Below are 19,857 nucleotides of genomic sequence, written 5' to 3' on the forward strand. Positions count from 1 at the left end.
CAAATTTTTGGATTCACCTACACCTGTTGAATTGGGAACTCTGGGGGTAAGGCCCGAACATCTGTGTTGTCACCACCACCTTAGCTAGTTCTAATGCACACTAGTGTATGAAAGTCCCCACATCTGTGCTCCTGAAGACAAGTGCAAAGAAAGTCCATTAAAGCACTACATGTAATCTTACCCAATGGTCCTTACCCAATGGTCCTCTGAGGGAAATGAATAAGTAAACTCTGATTTATTCTTTCTATAGAATGTTTTACAACTATTAGGATGAATGAAGTAGTTCTGCATATCGCTATGAATAAAACTCAAAAACAAAGTTGAATGAAAAAAATCAAGTGACAAAAGATTTCATAGTATGATTGTCCTCATGTAAATTTTTCAAACTCAAAAAAAAGACAGATATGTTATTTACGTCTTTAATCATTTATTGTGAAGTAACAAAATATGCAAGAATGCCGTGCCATCATCAAGAGGACAGTTGTTTTCTGGAAGGGAAATGGGAGAGATTAATGAGGCAGAGAGAATAACAATATCTAAAATATTTCTATTTCTTATGAAAATTCTGAAGAGAAAATGGTAAAATGATAATATAATTTAAAATTGAGTAAGGGACGCATAGGTGCTTCCTGTATTATATATTGTGCTTTTTGTATTTTTGAAATATTTTCCAATTTTTACAAACATTTTTAAAAATAATAGCCCAGTGTGTTGGGGGGAGGGTTACTGTGACATAGGCAAGTGTTTTCTTAGATACTGCCAGTGCCTCGTTTTATGCATCTCATGGATCTTAAGTATCAACAGAGAAACTTATCTCAAACCCCAATTCCACAGCTCATAGAAATTGCAAATAAAAAGACAGATGCAGTTTATTCAGTTTTCATTTCTTTCCCTTTTTTGTTCCTTCATGGAAAATCTCAATTACATATAAATTCAGATATGTATCTCAAGATTCAAGATAGATGTGCTTCTAAATGGCTTACTTTAGAAATATAAACATACCAACTATGGACTTAGATGTAACAGATACAATGAAAAGTGGTAATTAAAATAGGTAAAAGAACTTTAAACTCTGTTGTGTGGAGTGCAAGGACCCCAGCTCATATACAGAACCCCAGTCAATTGTCTTGTTGTTCTAAAGACATTCAATCGAAGTGAAGACTTCCACATACTGCTATTTGTAGGATACTACCCATGAAATAGATGGTTTTCCATACGGGAAGCTCCATTCAAAGACTCCAAGTCAACCAACCTCCTCAAAAAAGAATCACAAATTTAGTTTTTGTCAAATCAGTTTTATTGTGATATCATATAGTGAAATTCACCAACTTTATGTGTAAAATTTTATGAGTTTTGACTGTTCCATATGGTAATATGACCACTACCATAATAAAAATATAGAACATTTCCATCACCCCCAAATTTCCCTCAAATTCCTTTGCAGTCAAATTTCTCCTCCAGTCCCTAGATCCTGGCAACTTTTAACTGCTTTTGTCACTAGAGTTTTGCCTTTTCAAAAATTTCCTGTCAATGGAATTTCATGGTCCCACTTCTTTCACTTAACATAGTGCTATTAAGATTCATCACTGTTATTCTTTTTATTTCTGAGGAGTATCCCACTGTACGGATACACAATTTAAACACAATTTAAAAGGTTTTAGTCTTAACATATGAACGGATCAGCTAACACTTAAGAAAAGACTCCCACATTAAAAAAGGAACCACGGTGAATAAAGGAGGGGACATAGAGGAAATAACTCAGGGGACAAGGAAAAAAAAAAACTTCAAAAGGATTTTAATTAATAGTATCAGAGATAGGAGACTTTTTTTCTAACACAAGAAGAGACTACTATGAGAAATGAACAATTCAGAAAAAAACAGCTCTTGAAAATACCATTGAAAATAAAAAATACCATTAAAAATTGAAAAACAAAAAGTAGATGAGGTGAAAAAATTTTTTCCAAAATTTCAGATAAAATGAAAATCTAGGGGAAAATGAGTTTAAGGATTAATGGAAGAGATCTAATATCCAATTAATATGAATTCCAAGACAATGTGAAAAAACAAAGAGAGGAAAATTATCACAGGAAAATTACATAGAAATGTCACAAAATTGAGGAATGCAAATGTCTAGACTAAAAAGAGACTTATTTGGATGCCCAGCACAATGAATGAAAAACACCTATACCATTGCCCATCACTATGAAATATCAGCACACTGAGGCTAAAAGAGCATACCTGAGAAGCTTCCAAAAAAGAAAGATTCAGATATAATACAAAGGGTCAAGAATATGAAGGCCATCATTGGTAATGCCGCCTTCAAAAGCCAGAGAGAAATGGAAATTATTAACCAAGCAGTTTAGGCCAACCAAGCCATCAGCCAATTGCAGATTAGAATGAATAAATGCAAGTAAACAGAAAATTATTCAAACATGTTCTCTTTTTTGGTAAGCCTATGAAGGAATGTCCTTTAGCAATGAAATAAAGGGAAAGAAGGAAGTATGAATCCAAGAAAGAGAAAGCAAAAATCCATTGCAGAAGAATCAGAACCAAATTCTCAGGGTAAAGCCATAAAAGAGAAACAGTCCAGGCTGGAGATGGAAGATTAAGGAGTCTGGAAGAGAAGACCCTAGTAAAAAGGGGAATTTGATAGAACAATTGATATGATGAACATTTGAAAATAATCAAAATGTGTGTCTAGCAAATTATGCAAGTAAAAAAAAAAATTGACCCAATTAGAAACTCCAAGAAAAACAAATGTTTTATAAGAAAAAGATGAAATCCTGATACACTATTTGGCTCAGCAGTCAACAATATTTACAAATCCTGATGATACAATCACCAATTTTGATTTAACTAAAAACAGATATACAACCACATTAGGGGGTACAAAACTAAAATGTCATCTATCGTCAGGAAATCAATAACTATTATGCAAAATAGGCAAATCAAGACACAAGCTATATAAATCAAGGCTTCTAAGTGCCTTCTGGTTACCTGATCCCCAAACTCTCCCATTTCTGATTCATTTTTCACAAAGTCACCTGACTAACTTTCATAAAACATTACTTGAATTTTGTTACATTCTTAAACATCTTCAGTGACTTCACTTTGTCTAGTGAACAAAACTCAACCTCTATGATGGTTTATTTTATGTGTCAACTAGACTAGGCCACAGGCTGCCTAAATATCTGGCTAAATATTATTTCTAGGTATATCTGTCAGGATGTTTCCAGAAGACATCAGCAATTTAATCTATAGACTAAGTAAAGCAAATTGCTTTCCCCTATACGGTTGGGCATCATCCAATACATCAAGGGCCTGAAAAGAACAAAAAGGCAGAGAGAGCCAGCAGGACTCCAGCCCATACGACATTCATCTCATCGTCTCCTATCATAATGAACGTCTGGTTTACTTGCAGATTATGAGTTTTCTAACTAGGGAGATAATACTTGATTTGTTTGTGTTCTGTAGGTGCCTAGTATGTAACAGATACTCAATAAATTGGGAAGTAAATGAATCACAATGTGCCCATTCAATGCACTCTGCAAAGATCTGGTCACTAGCAGTTCCTGCATCGGAGAAGATTTTCATACGAACTTTCTATTCTTAGGTATCATTCTGATTAGGATTACTAAAGGGGATAGTCCTGATGACAACAGTGAACAAAGCAGGGAAATAGAGGACTCTGAGGAAGAGAGCACTTTGAACCAGAGATGTGTGGACCCAGAAGCATTTCGAGATTGGCATCATGTCTTGAACTAGTTTTCAAAGGAATCAGACTTGGCCAAACCCAAAGAGAATTTTGCCAAGCACTTTTCCCCTTAATTTTTAAACCCATGTGTATTTTAAGGGAAATTCAATCCATATGTTTCTGATTCATTTACACTTAACTCATCAAAATGTTTTGTAAGAGTTATTTGATGTCCCAGTCTTTTGAGCTTTTTTGAAGAAAAGCTTTCTCCCCTTAGAAATAGAGACCTTTCAGCAAGTCACACACACACACACACACACACACACACACACACACACACACACGCACACAATCCCCAAAAGGTTCGAAGTCCCTTCAAACCTCAAGGCCCACAAGGTTCCAGTGGTTTTTCACTGAACCTGATGTGACTTCCATCTTTGTATAAATCTGAGAGCTTTTGTTGAAGAGTCACAAAGTTGCATAAAGATGTAGGTCTAACCAGCAAAACTACATGACAAAGATATTTAAAATCCCAGAATGAGAGAGGAGACGTGTCAAGGTTGGTGAAAAGATGAAAGGAAGCTGTAAGTCAAACAGCAAAAACAGAGACAAAAAGAGTAAAGGATCAATTCTCTGTGTACAGAAGTTCAAAGATGAGGTAGGAAGAGAGGAAAATTTGTGCACATATATCACAGAGCACATATATCAGAGCCTTCGGAATCCTGTGTTAGAAAACCAAATGCCTTGGCCATTTGGGAAGTGATCATGAGAATGTGTTACTAATTATTTGGATGAGACTATTTACTGAACCAATAATAGTTCTTGCTATGGACCCTGCCGGTTTGCCTACCTTACTTCTACCGCCAAAGTTGGTGCATATTGCATGCATATTGCAATAAGTCCTTCATTTTTCCTTTTGCATATTCACTGCTGGAGTCCCATGGATGTATTCTCAAAAATGCCATGTTCCACAGTGTCAAAGAGAAGTGGATATTTATAAACACAGATAACCAGAAGTTGGGGCAGGTCACTAGAGCTGTATATTTTGATCTTGTAATACATGACACTGTTGCCAGTGAAATAAAGCCAAGCGGTACAGTATCTTAGATCTCAAGTGTTTCCTTTGTAGAACAGCCTACCTAAGAAGCCATAAATATGATAAAACTCAGGAAAACAATAAGGCATCCTGCAAGAACAAGGCAGAATGAGGGTACTCTGATTGAGTGTTTAATGTGAACAGCAATCAGTATGGGCCTTAGCTTTAAGGAGTGTTGATTTTAAAATGCCCAGAGAAAACTTGAGAATAATTTCCTGGGTTCACATTCTCAAAGGAAAGAAGGCCCACGGGGGATAAGTGAAAGAGTCTTAAAAAAAGAGAAAAATCGTGGCAACATAATCACTTATGTTTTCAAGTGGAAGTGAATGAAGGTGGAGACATCTAAAGAAAACAGTGTTGTTGTTTTTTCTGGTTTTCTTTAGTGAGTTTAGAAATTATTTTTTTTTAAAAGGTTGGGAGTGATGGGAACAGGAGCTTATAAATAGAGTGGCTTAGACAGGGAAGAATAAAGGAAGTCCCATACTTGCAAAAACATCCTTATGAAAATATGTTAACAGCTACCCTGCAGCGTGGGGGACAAGGGAATAGGGAACACTCCTATCTGGGAGCAAATCAGGTAATGTTATCTGATGACAGTCAGAAAATAGAATTATTTAATCCCATTATCTGCCCTATAAGTTTGTTTGTATTCCCCAACTAGAATGTGACTTCTTGATAACACGGGTAATCGCTGTTCACTCCTCTGGATCCAAAGCAACTAACATAGTGCTTGGCGTCTAATTCATGTTTAGAAAATATTTTTGGAATAAGAAGGTGACAAGTCTAACTAAGAGAATGCTTAAACATGATGGTATCCAGCTCTGCTCCAGCACTAGCTCTCTCCAAATACAGGTAATCTTCATCCAGCAACATAAAGACCATTCTACCCGCCCCACACCCTAAAACCAACAGGACTAAGTCTTTAGTCCGTTTGCCTGTTGTCATTTTGGAGGGAATCTATCACAAACCTTATCTAGTTACTGCACCTTCTTTCCTTCCAGCCCCAATTCCCTGAAGTGGTTGGACCATTCGTCCTCCCAGCCTTGACTACTCCTACATCATTGTTGAGCACACTTCTCCATAACCACTTCTTACTTCCCATCTTGAATTATATCCCAGTCCAGAAATGAATCACAGTTATGCAGCCACCACTGGGATATGTCTCATAATTGTCTACCCCTCCCTAATGCCACCTCTTCTAAGAGGGTCAGGTTCTGCTTCCTGTTTATTACCAGATACTGTTGCCCCAGTTCTCCCAGCATGCTGTAATCCTGACTGCCTCACAAGAGCCCATGCTGGAAGATGCCTATGAGGCAATGCTCTACAGTGCAGTAGTCATACAGCTGCTCTCTAGGGGAAAGTTGCCTCCTGACCCAGAAAACTTACATCCAGGGCCATTAGGAAAGGGAATGGGCAATGTGCAATAGGTCAGGCCAGATTCACTTATTTTTTTTTCCTTTTATAATTAGGGATACCAGAAGGATCACATGGACAAATCTTGACTTAAGCAAGGCATTCAGAATTACAAAACTTTAGAATCAGCTGAGACATTATAGAGGCAATGTTCAACATTCAGTTAGCTGTGAGCTCCACTGAGAAGCTGATGGAAGCCAGGAACCCTGTTTGCACAAGTTTATCATGCAATTTCAGAGGCAGCCATGTAATACATATTAAGAACCTTCCTTTAGTAGTCAAGAACCCTAACTGTAACCCTCTGCAGGTGATGAAAAACAAAGCATGTCAGAGTAGATGGCATCTAAATTGCATTCAAATACTAAGATCTTAGGACCCTAATAAAATAGTAATAATAATAAATAATTTGTTAATGCCTGCCATATGCCAGCTTCTATCCTAAGTACTTTATCTACACTGCTCTATTTAATTCTCAAAACAACCCTATGAATTTAGCATTACTAGAATCTCCCAATGAGATGATAATACAGATAAGGAAATGGAGCCTTAGAAAGGTTAAGTTATATATCCAGAGGCACACAGTATGTGTTAGAGGTAAGATCAAAACATGGATTTGTCTGTCTCTCTGTCAGGCTAGGCAAGGTTATGACTTCCCAATTCCCAGTAGCTTAAAATTACAGAGATGTCTTTGCCCTTACATTAGATGTGCATTGCACCTCAGCAGGAGGGCTCTGCTTTTCTTGATCACTCAGGGTCCCAGCTAACAGAGCAACCAAAATTTCCGATGTTGCCCGTCACTTTACATGAAAGAAAATGGAGATCTGAGGGTCTTAGGCAGCAATTCAAATGCTATAGCCCAGAAGTAACAGAATCTCTTCTGCTCACATCTCATTGGCCAGAAGGAGTCACATGTGCAAATGCAAAGGAAGCAGGAATTGGAATCTTACTGTGTACCCAGGAGATGGAATCCTGAAAATACTTGGCATGTGTGAAAATGTCTACCTGACTTCCAAAGCCCATGTATTAACAATGAATTCTATATATCTTCAACCTAAGGAATGAAATATTAAGCAGAGAGGTGTATTTAGCTATGTTTTTCCATAATCATGATATAATCACAGAACAGGGAATAATCCATGCCAAATGTCATTCCTCACCATCTGGTTCTGTGCACCTCAAGTTTTATGTTATGATCTAACTGGAATGTTGGAATTGCACTAAATTCCATGTACCTGCCCATGATCTGTCTTTAAAATGCAATGTATTATAATATGTATTTTATTTTTAAGTAAAGAAGCAATTTTAGACATAACCAAATTTGAATTCTAATTTCTTCTGATCCTTGCTCTTATTTTCTGGGGAAAACTTTTAAACAAGCAAAACATTTGCTGTGCTACCAAAACGTGCATTAAACCAATGTTGTCGATTTCCTCTTTTATTTCCAAAATCATTCTATTCTGGGAACTTAAAGTAATAGAAATAATTCCCTGATTTTTATGTCTTCAAATGACTTTGTATGGGAATTTATAGTTTGCAAAACACAGGCACTTTTCACATCAGTGATTTCATTTGATCAGTCTTTCATACAGGCATTATCTTCTCTATAGTTCTCCAGGAAGCCCCAACAGTTTTTAAAAAAAGATGAAGACGAAGACAAGAAGGAAAAGAAGGAAGATAGAAGGAAGAAGGAAGAAGGAAGAAGAAGAAGAAGAAGAAGAAGAAGAAGAAGAAGAAGAAGAAGAAGGAGAAGAGAAAGAAAAAGAAAGAAAGAAAGAAAGAAAGAAAGAAAGAAAGAAAGAAAGAAAAAGAAGCAGCAGCAACAGCAGCAGCTAAACTAGCCTAAGGCTGATACAGCTGGAAAGGGGTGTTTGGACTGGGATTCAACCCCTCTCAACTGATCCCACAGTCTGTGCTCCTTCCTGTCACACCTCCCAAATCTTTGTGACAATTATCTTTTACTGCTGATAAAATCGTCATGGCCCATCCTCTCTTTCTTGCAAGGATATCTGAGACAAAGAGTCCCTTATCCCAAAATGACTCTGACTTATGAGTCTCCCACAGAATAAGATTCACAAAGTTTTGAGGGGAAAATTGCAAAATTAACATCCATAAGAACATCCCGAGTCAGAGAAGTTTTCATTAGCCAGCAATAATGAAATAAGTAAAGCCCTGAACAGGAATATGTTACAGATGGGAGAACTAAAATTTATGCTACACCTGTTATGAACCAAGCACTTTAATATTCTTTGTGTTAATAATGGCTGATATTTATGGAGGGCCTTCTCTGGAAAAGTTGCCGGGCTAAGAACTATCCATGAAATATTCTATTTTATCCTCACAACAACCCCATGACATGCATATGATGAGAATGTTGGAGACTGACAGCCAACATCATACACAGTTGACAAGCACCTAAGCTGGGATTTGAACATAAAACGTTAAGCTCAAAGGCTTGCCGTTTGGGGATTTAGTGACCACAGCAAGCCTGGTACTTGGAAATCATTATTTTCATTTCAGGAATATAGGGACAATAGCAGAGAAAGGTTAAGTAACTCTTTAAAAGCTGCACAGCCAACAAGTGGCAAAATGAGAGCAAGCTCAGAATAATGTCATATCAAAGGCTAGTTTCACGAGGTGCTGGAAAAGCAAGGGTCTTTGAAGAACTCTGTGCCTTTCAACGAAGGGGCTCTCAGCAAAGAGAAAACCACAGAGATAGTCACCAGAGGATGTAGCACAGTACCAGAATTACATTTTTACTCTGGCTGTCCGTCTTACTGATGCACACATGCTGTTAATCTTTGAGCTTGATGGTAGTAGGAATTCCTGCTGGGTCCTGGATGCCTTTGAGGCACTTTCCATTAGAGACTCACGTGACATTGTTCCACTGAGGAAGGCTCCAAGTGTTTGCAACTTTTCTTGCATATTGTTCTTTTTCTCTAGGTTTGTTTGAGGCATTAATCTTCCAGCACTCCTTTAGACATCCTCAGACACTAGGGTCACCACAGGGCTAATATTCCCATCCATAAAGACAATGTGCATCCCACATTTTTAATATTAAGTGTGTCACCTTTGAAGGAACGTTCTGCCTATAGTTGTGCTTCCCTGTGCCTTTCATTTCACATTAGATGAAGTGAATGAAGGCAGTAAGTCATGACTTGAGGACATTCATAGTAATCATCTTTCTTAATAACTGAGGAACCGTTTAGCAAGAGTGTTGAAACATTTTTCTGCCTTAAAACTACAATCTAAAGTGTTATGATGCTGCCCAAATCTCCCTCTTAGAAATGAGCATAATCAGGAGATCATGCTCTTATAGTAACATGCAGTTGCAGAAACACAGCAAATAAAATCGGTGTCCCATCAGGCTCACATGACAGAAAGATGTGTAGAGCTATCTCATGGCCCACAGAACTGGGCAAAGAGTAACAGCAGACAAACAACTCTGCTGCTTGGCTTACATCTTTGAGGAGGGAAAGGAAGGAAGTAGAACCAAGGACTGATTAAGAAAGAATAAAAAATCACAATCATAAAAGTTGAGATGCTGTTTCCAGAACTAAAGTACTGAATTTAGGGGCCTCTTACCTTAGTGATTTAACATGTATTTAGGGGCCAATTTCTCATCACCCAAAGATTCAACCCATGTAAATGTCCCCTCTTAAAAAACAAATGGTATGAACAACAGTAGCCAAAGCAGCCTCTCATGGCTCCCTGCCTCTTCCTCCTGCTACTCAATGAGCTTCTCTCTGCTGATATCCTCTAGACCAAGAGAAGAAAGAAGTGATGTTGGTCTTCTGCTCCCTCACCTGATCTGTTGGCCATGTCACTGAGGATCATTACCCCCAACTATGGATCTATAACTAAAAGATTAGAAATAAAGCGGAGTAATTATTTACTCAGGCTTCGTGTTCAAAGGTATTGACAAAACCGTCCCAGTTGTAAAATTACCTAAACATCTCCTCCAGATTGGAATATAGCCACTGCTATTCCAACTCACCCAAGTGCCCTATTCCTGAAGTTCAAACTTAGACCTTTCCTCAGGATCCTTAGGTGTTTCCAACTTCTAGTAACTAAATTATTAATGCCTCCATTTGGGAGAGAAAGTGATGACTCCAGGACCCCAATGTAGCTTGTGCTCAATATCAGTTACTAGCATATTTGCTTAGATTTTTTTGTGTGAACTGTGACCTGAGTGTCACTGATGTCCCATGATGCATTAAACATGTATTATACAGAAGAGCTTGAGGGAATCCATTAAGTTTCTGAATCCTGGGGTTAACAAAAGCAAACAGTTTCTTTACTAGAGAACATCTTGGAGCTTTGAATATTCTACTGGGTATTATGAATCTTCAGGAAGGATGCAGAATAGACAGAATTTCCCCACGTTATTTGAAAACAATACCTTTTTTTTTTCCAAGAAACACTTAACACATGCACTCAGTCATTCAACAAACAGTTACTGGGTGCCTGTTGTATTCTCCTCAGCACTATGCATACAACAGTGATAAAACCTGCTAAAGTCTGCATTCTTTGTGTACTTTGTGGAGCATACAGTCTAGCAAAAAAGGTAGATAACAAACAGTATACAGAATATAACTGCTATGAAACTGTTATAAAGCAGAGTAAGGCAATATTTATAACACAGCAGTAGTTTGTAAGCATTCAGCTGGCAGTAAGATCAACTTGAGGGGATGTAGCCAGAATTATTTTTAATGAAATAATTAGAATGCAATGGGATGAAATGGAGTCAAATTGGAATGGAATAGGATATACTGGAGTGCATCTCCCATAGTAAACATAGGTATTGTTTTATGAATTTTTGTTGCATTCAACTGTATACATCATATAGAGTCATGATACAAAATGTATTTCTTACTGTGGGTAACAGGCAAATGAGTTTGAAACCTCTGGAATAAGAGAACAAAGAATGACAGATGAGTCTTATTTTAGACACAGTCGCTGGAGAAAGCCTTTCTGAGGAGATGTCATTTGCACAAAGACCTAGACCTGAGTGAAATGAGAGAATGTAGTGTTCCAGCCCAAGCTGATGTCAGTTGCAAAGACACTGTGCTAGAAGCATGCTTGCAGGTTTGAGAGTCCCATGAAGCTGGAATTGAGTGAGCATACAGAAGAATAAAGGAAATGGATCACAGAGAAAGCCAGGAACCAGAGCATGAAGGCCTTTGTGGATATGGGAACAACTTTAGAATCACATCTGTGCAAGACATGATCTGACTGAAGTTATAAGTGGAGCCACCCAGGCTCATGGGAAGACTGACCACAGATGAACAAGAGTAAAATGTGTAAGACTCATGTGTTAGAGGTATTGTTGCTCCCATCTCATAAGTCACAGGTATTCCCTAAAACCTGATTTGGGAATCTCTGCCAAGATCAATTCCTTAGCACTTGGGTATCTCCCCCAGGGGTGACTGAATGGCAAGAGGAATTGTAGGGCAAGGTGAAGGAAAAGTATTCCTACCAGGCAATAACTCAGGAGAATCTGTAATAGAAAGATCCTGAGGCTTCCAACCATGCAGTAAACTCAAATCCCCCACCCCACCCTCCTGCTATCAATATAAAGAGAAAATTTTCCATGTGCCCACCTTCCAGCCATGTCTTGATTCCTTCACACTTGTTTGTGGTGTTCTTTTTAACCTATTCCTTCCAGGTAAAAATTCTGGAGGAGGTGGGGGCATGATGAATCTCCATGGCAATGTGACAGTAACAGATATTGCTGACGTGGACCTGATGCTCAGGTTTTATATGAGATAGTGCTAACTCCCCAGGTGACTTTTAGAGACTTTTGTTCTACCTCATCTATGCAAAAATACAGTATCTGGCATTCCTCAATATGAAAACCTAAATTTAGAACCATTTCGAATTTGCCTCTGATTCCAGGAAGAATGCCAGAGCAAGCAAGAAATAAAGGGAACTAGAGACATAGGATAAGAAGGAAAGAAAGAAAGAAAGAAAGAAAGAAAGAAAGAAAGAAAGAAAGAAAGAGAAAGAGAGAGAGAAAGAAAGAAAGAGAAAGAGAAAGAGAAAGAGAAAGAGAAAGAGAAAGAGAAAGAGAAAGAAGAGAAAAAAAAGAAAAGGAACTTGTCTAACTTGATAAAATGCATCAACCAATTTCCATTTGTTTTTCTAAAAGTGAAGTGCATAGCAGCTCAATGAGGCATTTAAATCTGCAAGGGGTAAGTGAATATTCATGAAGTTTATTTTCCTGAAAGGTCTGTGTTTTAACTGTGCAGTGCAAGCAGTCAAACAGAATCATTTAAAAATCAGGTTTGAAAATCTGGGTTCCCTTCCAAGGGTTCAGTCTAGTGGGAATTTTTACTTCTGAGATACTGAGGAAGGCACTGGCAAACACAGACTGCTAGGAAAGTGAAGATAATATCTGCTGTTCCATAAACAAAGCAGTTGCTGTACTGCAGGTAATTTAGCTGTTTGATGCAGGTGAGCACCGCATGCTGTGTGCTACCATCCCCCTGTTGGGTACCATCTAAACTGTTCCATGCCTGAACATTGCTGCTGTATTAAATTGCCCATCAGACCAGGGGGAGTGGGAGAAGCCTCATGTTCATGATAGGAAACGTTCAGAGAAGTAGTGGCATCAAGCTTGAATAGGAGTAAAAACAGGGAGAAGAAAAAAGAGTAGCGGAAAGAGCTAAGGTAAAAAGAGTTTTAGAACAGCAGGGAGAGTCACAGAAGAGAAGAAGGGAGTGGGAAAGTCCACTCAGTAGATCTACACAGAGATCAAAGTCTCCCAGTCTGGTATAAATGAGCGTTCTAGGGTTCTGTAACTACACAGAGTAGCATCAGTCACAGGGGGGTCTCTGCCATCACTACCGTGTGCAGCTGCCTTCGTGAAACCAGCTAAGCAAAGATCCTGGAACACAAGTCCAGGGTAAAGAACTGAAGGAGAGAAGCTGCAGGGTGAGGCTTCCAGGAGGGCAGGAAATCCAAGGCAAGGATGAGTATTTCCACCAATAGTTCCCATCTTGTGGATGGGATGGGATGGGATGGGATGGGATGGGATGGGATGGGATGGGATGGGATGGGATGGGATGGGGTGCGGAGAGATTGGAGGTGGCTTAAACAAAACTGTGGAGATTAATATCTTTAGCACTTGTTATCCTGGGCTCTCACTTAACATCCTGCCAATGCTAAGTTGGGAGAAAGTTTGTAGAGACAACACAGACTCTGACTACCTCAATGAGTAACCTTGGACAGAATATTCCGATCTTCACTTTACCTTCTGAATAATGGGAGTATCAAGGGTGCTTTATATTTCAAATATTAGTGAGGATTAAGAAGACAATATGCATGAGGGGCTTAGCATAGCAGTGGCGCACACTAAGTACTCAATGAACATTCATTTGCTGCTATTATGAAGACAATTCTTAACCGATAGCTAAAATGTAGTCTGACAAAGCCATAAGAACACATTTTTACCCCAGAGTTGAGAGAAAATGCTGTTTGGTTGGGTTTGGGGGACAGGAAATTTCCCTGGTGCCTTCTCAATGCTTCACACATATGTGTGTTCAAATAAAGAACAAACATTTATAGCATGTCTATTTTGATCAAGGAACTGTGCTAGGCATCAGGAGGAAAAAAAGATAATATGATAATATGACCCCTTCTCTCAAATAAAAAATCTTAAAAAGGAAATTAAATTAATGAGAATATGAAATATATAGCAAATTTCTATCTGGAGAAGAACTAAAAATGTGTTTTATAATTTAAACTTTAAGGTTTAACATAGCAGGCCTTTTTTGGCCCATTTTCTTATTTTTGAAGTGATTTCTTAAACAAGAAAATTCTACTTTCTCATTCCTGGTGTTTGATTGTATAGAAAAAATATGGATCTCCTTAAATGTCTGGTACAAAATGATTATTTCCTTCCTTTAAAGATAATAATATTTTGGAGACATTCTATGTTGACTTTGAATACAAGCACAGATTCCACATAGAGTCTCTACTATGGTTCTTGTGAGATAAGTGTAGGAGACTATGTGACTAAGAAAGCAAATTCTGAAAAATGAGAGGCTTTATGGCCAAGGCTGAAAAAATTTTTAATGAAAAATTAATCTTCAGAAGACAAGTGTTCGTGAGAATTTGAAATAGTTTGAGTTGTTATCTATATGACATTATCCTTACCTATGGCCTAATTCTCTTCCTCTACTCTATTTATGTGTTTTCTGTCATTACCTTACTCAAGTATATACCCCTTGTTGGCCTGGTGACAAAGGATCCTTCTAAAAAAGCCCTTATTGATGGAGGTTAAGAGATTAACCTTGTAACTTGACCTCTCACACAAAAGTCTGACCTGACATTTAATATCAAAATTAAATATGGAAAAATTAAGAGAAACAACTAAGGCTTTCAAAATTATATTTAACACTTAAAATATTTTTGATATCACAAAGTGGCATCTGAAATTATTCACGGCTAAGCCTTTTACTTGGGGAGAAAATAAATCTCATGGCCTCCCTCTTTCTATTCACTGGATTTGAAAACTTTAATGTGATGGGGAAAGAAAGAAGAAGCAAAAAGCCAAATTAATCAGTCAATTCAACTTTACCCCACTTATTTTTTTAAAAGTGTATTGGAAAAGAAAATTAAAATGTCTTAAAGATTTTCGATTGATTATAATTACTAATAATGTCACTTTTCCATTACACATGGAAAGCATTTTTCAAAAATGAATGATAAATAATAAAAGTTAAGGTCATTACAATTTGCCTTATTAGTTATTTTTCAAGTTAGAATAAAAGGATAAATATGGCCAGTATTTTGATCAAAAATATTCATATTTCTCATTTAAATATTTTCTCAATTCCTATATTATAAGCATTGGCTCCTCAAACTCTTGAGTATTAAAATGTCAGTGATTTGAATTTACTTGTGTAAAAAAAGTATGAGTGAGGATTCTATATTTTAAAATATGGTTTTATTACTTTTCAATGTCTTCTCCTGACAAAGGCAAATTTTTGGAAATTTACTGTAAAGAATAATATTTATTTAAATAAACATAATTACTAATAAGTAATACCACCAAAATATGAACCTCTGTTAAAAATAAAACTTATTCATACAAACAGAATTCTTTAAAACCACTCAGAAATAGGTATGCTTATCCACAACATATTTATAAAGCATTTCTCACATATTATTTGTTACTGTAATCCTGTGTGGTAAGTTGATTTAATCATCATTTTAAAGATGAAAAAATGAAACTTCAAGCAAGCAAGTTGCTTAAGGTTTCACAAACAATAGTTGCAGAGCTATGACTTAAAATAGGTTCTTACATTTTGTTAAAAAGAAACAACAAATCCAAAATGGAGTCACTTGTGCTAAGTCCACATCATCAAACCAAGGCTTAATATCTACCTAATTATAGTTTCAAACTTCTCCAGGAATGTAATATTAACCAGTCATTTTGGCATTTTCTGGTCCACACCAGTGAGGTAATCTGCCCCATAGACTCTTCCATCCCCAAAGGAAGATACAGTAACCCACTCCTTCCTTATCTCTTCCCCCATCTGCCCATAGAAGACTTCCATTTTGTACAACCACCGGAGCTCCTATTTGCTAGATGGGATGCTGCCCAATTCATGAATCACTGAATAAAACCAATTAGATTTTTTAATTTACTCAGTTGAAATTTTGTTTTTTAACAACCCCAAGCCCAAAATTATTTCACCTATATCACAACAAATTCCTTGTCAATTGTAGTAATACTGTTTCTGCTCAAAATATTAGTAGAATTTTGCTCTTGGAATTACCTTTGGAGCCCATTTAGGAATCACAGAGGAAAATCAATTTCAATACAATTACAGTTTCAACTTAGCTCTGATCAGTTAAAAAAAAAAAAGAAGTGGCCAAACAGATGACCATATCATTCCCCCAAATCAAAGCCACTCTCAAATTATGAAATTTTGCCATCCGTAGGATGTTCAAAAGAATATAGTTTGGTCTTAGCCAAAAAACAAAAATAAAAACATAAAAACTTGAAATTCCAGAACTGTTTCAATCAATGCAGGATGTTTGAAATGAGTATATAGCCTCTGATAATTGATACATTTGAGTTGTTTGGAACCTTTTTGTTTCTTCAGTGAGAATAAATAACCCTCTATAATTTTGTCTGCTTTATTTGTATTTTTACTGTAATGTATAAGACAGTAGGGCAAGAATAGATCTTGTTCAAGCAAATTCTACAGGAGTGCTACTTTCTTGTTCTGACCCCTCTAGGAACTGGAACTCTGAAAAATAAAAGTCAGTTAAGTACACTTGATTGCAGTATCTTTTCCTAACAATATTTGAGACGCTTTTGAACCAGATCTTTAAAAAAGAGAGTAGGCAAGATAAATTAAGAATAACTGAAACTAAAATGACAGAACTGGATTGTTAGTTTAAGCATAAGTATATATAGTAAACTACAATTATGATACAACTTTCACTACAAAGTTCACCTGATCTTAATCCCACTCTATTTTCCGATTAGAGAATTGATTATATTCAGATTACTTTCCTTTAGTTCATGTTTCTTTTTCACTGTCTGGGATCCATGCTAGCTCAAGAGCTAAAATATTAAAGCAAAGAATTTGAGATCTTTCTGTATCCACTTATTTAAAGATAAATTGTTAGCATAGGAGCACTCACCGCCTGAATTTCTACAGTTCTAGCTTACATTTTCTGTTTCAATTTATGATTAGCAAAGCAAAATGAGAGCATAAAATGCTCAACACTTTCTGACCCATCCTAGTCAGTACTCTGCAAATACTTTATTCCAGGGTACGGAAGAATCTCCTAGGGATCCAGTTAAAAATTCAGCTTTCTGGCCCCACCCAAGAGATCCTGCTACAATGGGTTTAGAGTCAGGCCTAGGGATTTACATTTTAGTAGGCATTCCCCAGCCAAAGCAGGCAGTCCCTACACCACCCCTTAAAAGATAACAAATATATGTGGAATTTAAGAAACAAAACAAAGGAGCATAGGGAAAAACAGAGAGAGAGGCAAACAAAGAAACAGACCCTTAATTATAGAGAACAAACTGAGGGGAAGTTACTCGAGAAGGGGGTGGGGGGCGGGGAATAGGTGATGGGGATTAAGGACGGCACTTGTCATGATGAGCACCAAGTGTTGTCTGTAAGTGATGAATCACTGAACTGTACACGTGAAACTAATATTACACTGAATGTTAACTAACTGAAATTTAAATAAAAACTTAAAAAATATATATCTAGGGGCTCCTGGGTGGTTCAGTTGGTTGAGCATCCGACTCTTGATTTTGGCTCATGACATGATCCCAGGATCTTGAGATCAAGCCCTGCATCAGGCTCTGTGCTGAGTGTGGAGCCTCCTTAAGATTCTGCCGCTCCTCTCCCCAACTCACACTCTCTCTCTAAAAAAAAAACAAAAACAAAAACAAAAACACCCACGAATATAAACTACTCACACTGGGTTAATAAGCAAGATTTAATCAACTCCCCTTCCTTTTTGTCAGGACTGGAGAAGTTCCTAGAAAATGCAACCCAAAAGTCCTTTCCCAAACAATTTTTGACTTTCTGTATCACACAGTTAACTACTATGTCCCAGTTGCCCAAACCTGAGATTTTGCTGCGCTGCACTCTACTGATTTTTGAACAAAAATATTTTAGACCAGTCTACTTCTGATTATTAACAAATTTTATATTAATTAAAGGCCTCTGAGAGGTTTCTATGATGTTTTCTTTGTAAACATCTTTGAAAAGTTTGTCACTGTCCACAGTTTACCATAGTGGTGGAGGATTCAACAGTTATTCTTTGTCTGGAGACAGGCATATGGTGCTTTCACTGTCTTTTGTGGTTTGGTAAAAGCATGTATATATACCTGACAGATTAAGAGAAATGTTAGAAAAACTGAATTTTAGGCACAAGAATGTTACCGAATATGGCTTCACAGGTTTTAATAAAGAAGTCATTATCACATACTACATTATTTCCCTTTTATAAAGTGAAGGTCATTGGACAATTGACTTGGAGACTTAACCTCTGAAAATCATTTATCTGATACTATGGGCAACTAAGTAAGAAGCTCTTTGGACTTGCTACTCTCTTTTCTGTTCATTACTGGGGTTAATTAAAGCTCGGACCTTCCTCCAACCTCAAACATAACTGGCTGAAACAATTAATAAGTATACTGTTTTCTTTGATTTTTTAGACTGTCCGTGTTTGGTAACAGCAGAGTACAGAAGACAAAGAAATCATGCATGAGAACTACTTGTGGGCCTTTCCATCTTGTGCAAGCCTCAGGTAAAGAATTTCTACACATTAAAGACAATGTATCATCACTGAAGGTCAAGTGCTTATTCCAACAAACTGCCCCTTTGGGGACATTCACGCTGCCTCACATTCTAGAGACCTGTCTTTCAGTGTCTTGGCCATCACTAGAAGGAAGGCCTCTCGAGAAAGTGGGTTTGGTGTGGTACTGTGTGGGAGCTGGATTTTGGCTGTGTTCCCTCTGATTGCACTAAAAGTGAAAACATTTGAAGGTCCATGCAAAGAAGAATAAACTCCAAACCATGCAACATAAACCCCATTGTTCTTATGATTATGATTAAAAGCCCAGCACGACACAGCTTCACATTCTTGTCAGCAAGTTTAATGATTCCCTATGTAACATTCACTTTAAAACATTAAATTCAAAAAAAGAGATTCATGTTTATTTTTGAGAGAAAGAGAGACAGAGTGTGAGCAGGGGAGGGGCAGAGAGCGAGGGAGACACGGAATCCAAAGCAGGCTCCAGGCTCTGAGCTGTCAGCATGGAGCCTGACGCAGGGCTCAAACCCACAAACCATGAGATCATGACCTGAGCCTAAGTCAGATGCTTAACCAACTGAGCCCCCAGGTGCCCCTCAAAACAAAGATTCAAAAGACACTTCCCTGTATATAATGTTGAGCCTCAATCCCAGATGAAACAGACACACACATACACACACAATCTATGGGAATTCTGTACTTTCTGTTCCATTTTTTCATAAAGTTAAAACTTCTCTAAAACTCTACTAAAAACTGCTTTAAAAATCCACTACTGAATTGACATGATACTTACAAATATGCTAAACTGTATCTTGAAATTTTCTTGACTATGAATTACATTATCTCATCTGGATAGAAATGCTGCTCTTGAATCAAAATCTGCCAGGAAAAAGCACTGCAAAAGCCTGTAGTCATTTAAATAAAGTAGGTCTTCGGGGCACCTGCATGGCTCAGTTGGTTAAGTGGCCAACTTCAGCTCAGGTCATGATCTCGCAGTCCGTGAGTTCGCGCCCCACGTCGGGCTCTGTGCTGACAGCTCGGAGTCCGGAGCCTGTTTCAGATTCTGTGTCTCCCTCTCTCTCTGACCCTCCCCTGTTCATGCTCTGTCTCTCTCTGTCTCAAAAATAAATAAATGTTACAATAAATAAATAAAGTAGGTCTTCATTGGGTTGACAACTGCTATAAAAATGAAAGAATGGAAACCAAAAGGGGAAGGGAAATTCTGATTTACTTCATTCCCAAGCACATGGAAGGATACAGAATAAGATACTTAAACAAGAGAGCATCATTAAACTAAGAAGTCTGTCAGAAAACCAACATGTCAAGCATGTGATACAATTTCTCTACAGCTTCT

The 19,857-nt window shown here is 37.5% G+C and overlaps 1 long non-coding RNA gene across 1 annotated transcript in view; it reads right to left on the bottom strand.

Annotated features, from left to right (window-relative positions):
- Positions 1-418: 418 nt before the first annotated feature.
- LOC122210868 overlaps positions 419-19,857 on the bottom strand; it is a 158,774-nt gene continuing 139,335 nt past the window's right edge. The window contains exon 4 of the long non-coding RNA XR_006198331.1: positions 419-488. This is a non-coding gene — a long non-coding RNA (uncharacterized LOC122210868). The remainder of the gene's footprint in view (positions 489-19,857) is intronic.

This window comes from Panthera leo, chromosome F2 (assembly GCF_018350215.1).
Source record: "Panthera leo isolate Ple1 chromosome F2, P.leo_Ple1_pat1.1, whole genome shotgun sequence".
Lineage (NCBI taxonomy): Eukaryota > Metazoa > Chordata > Mammalia > Carnivora > Felidae > Panthera > Panthera leo.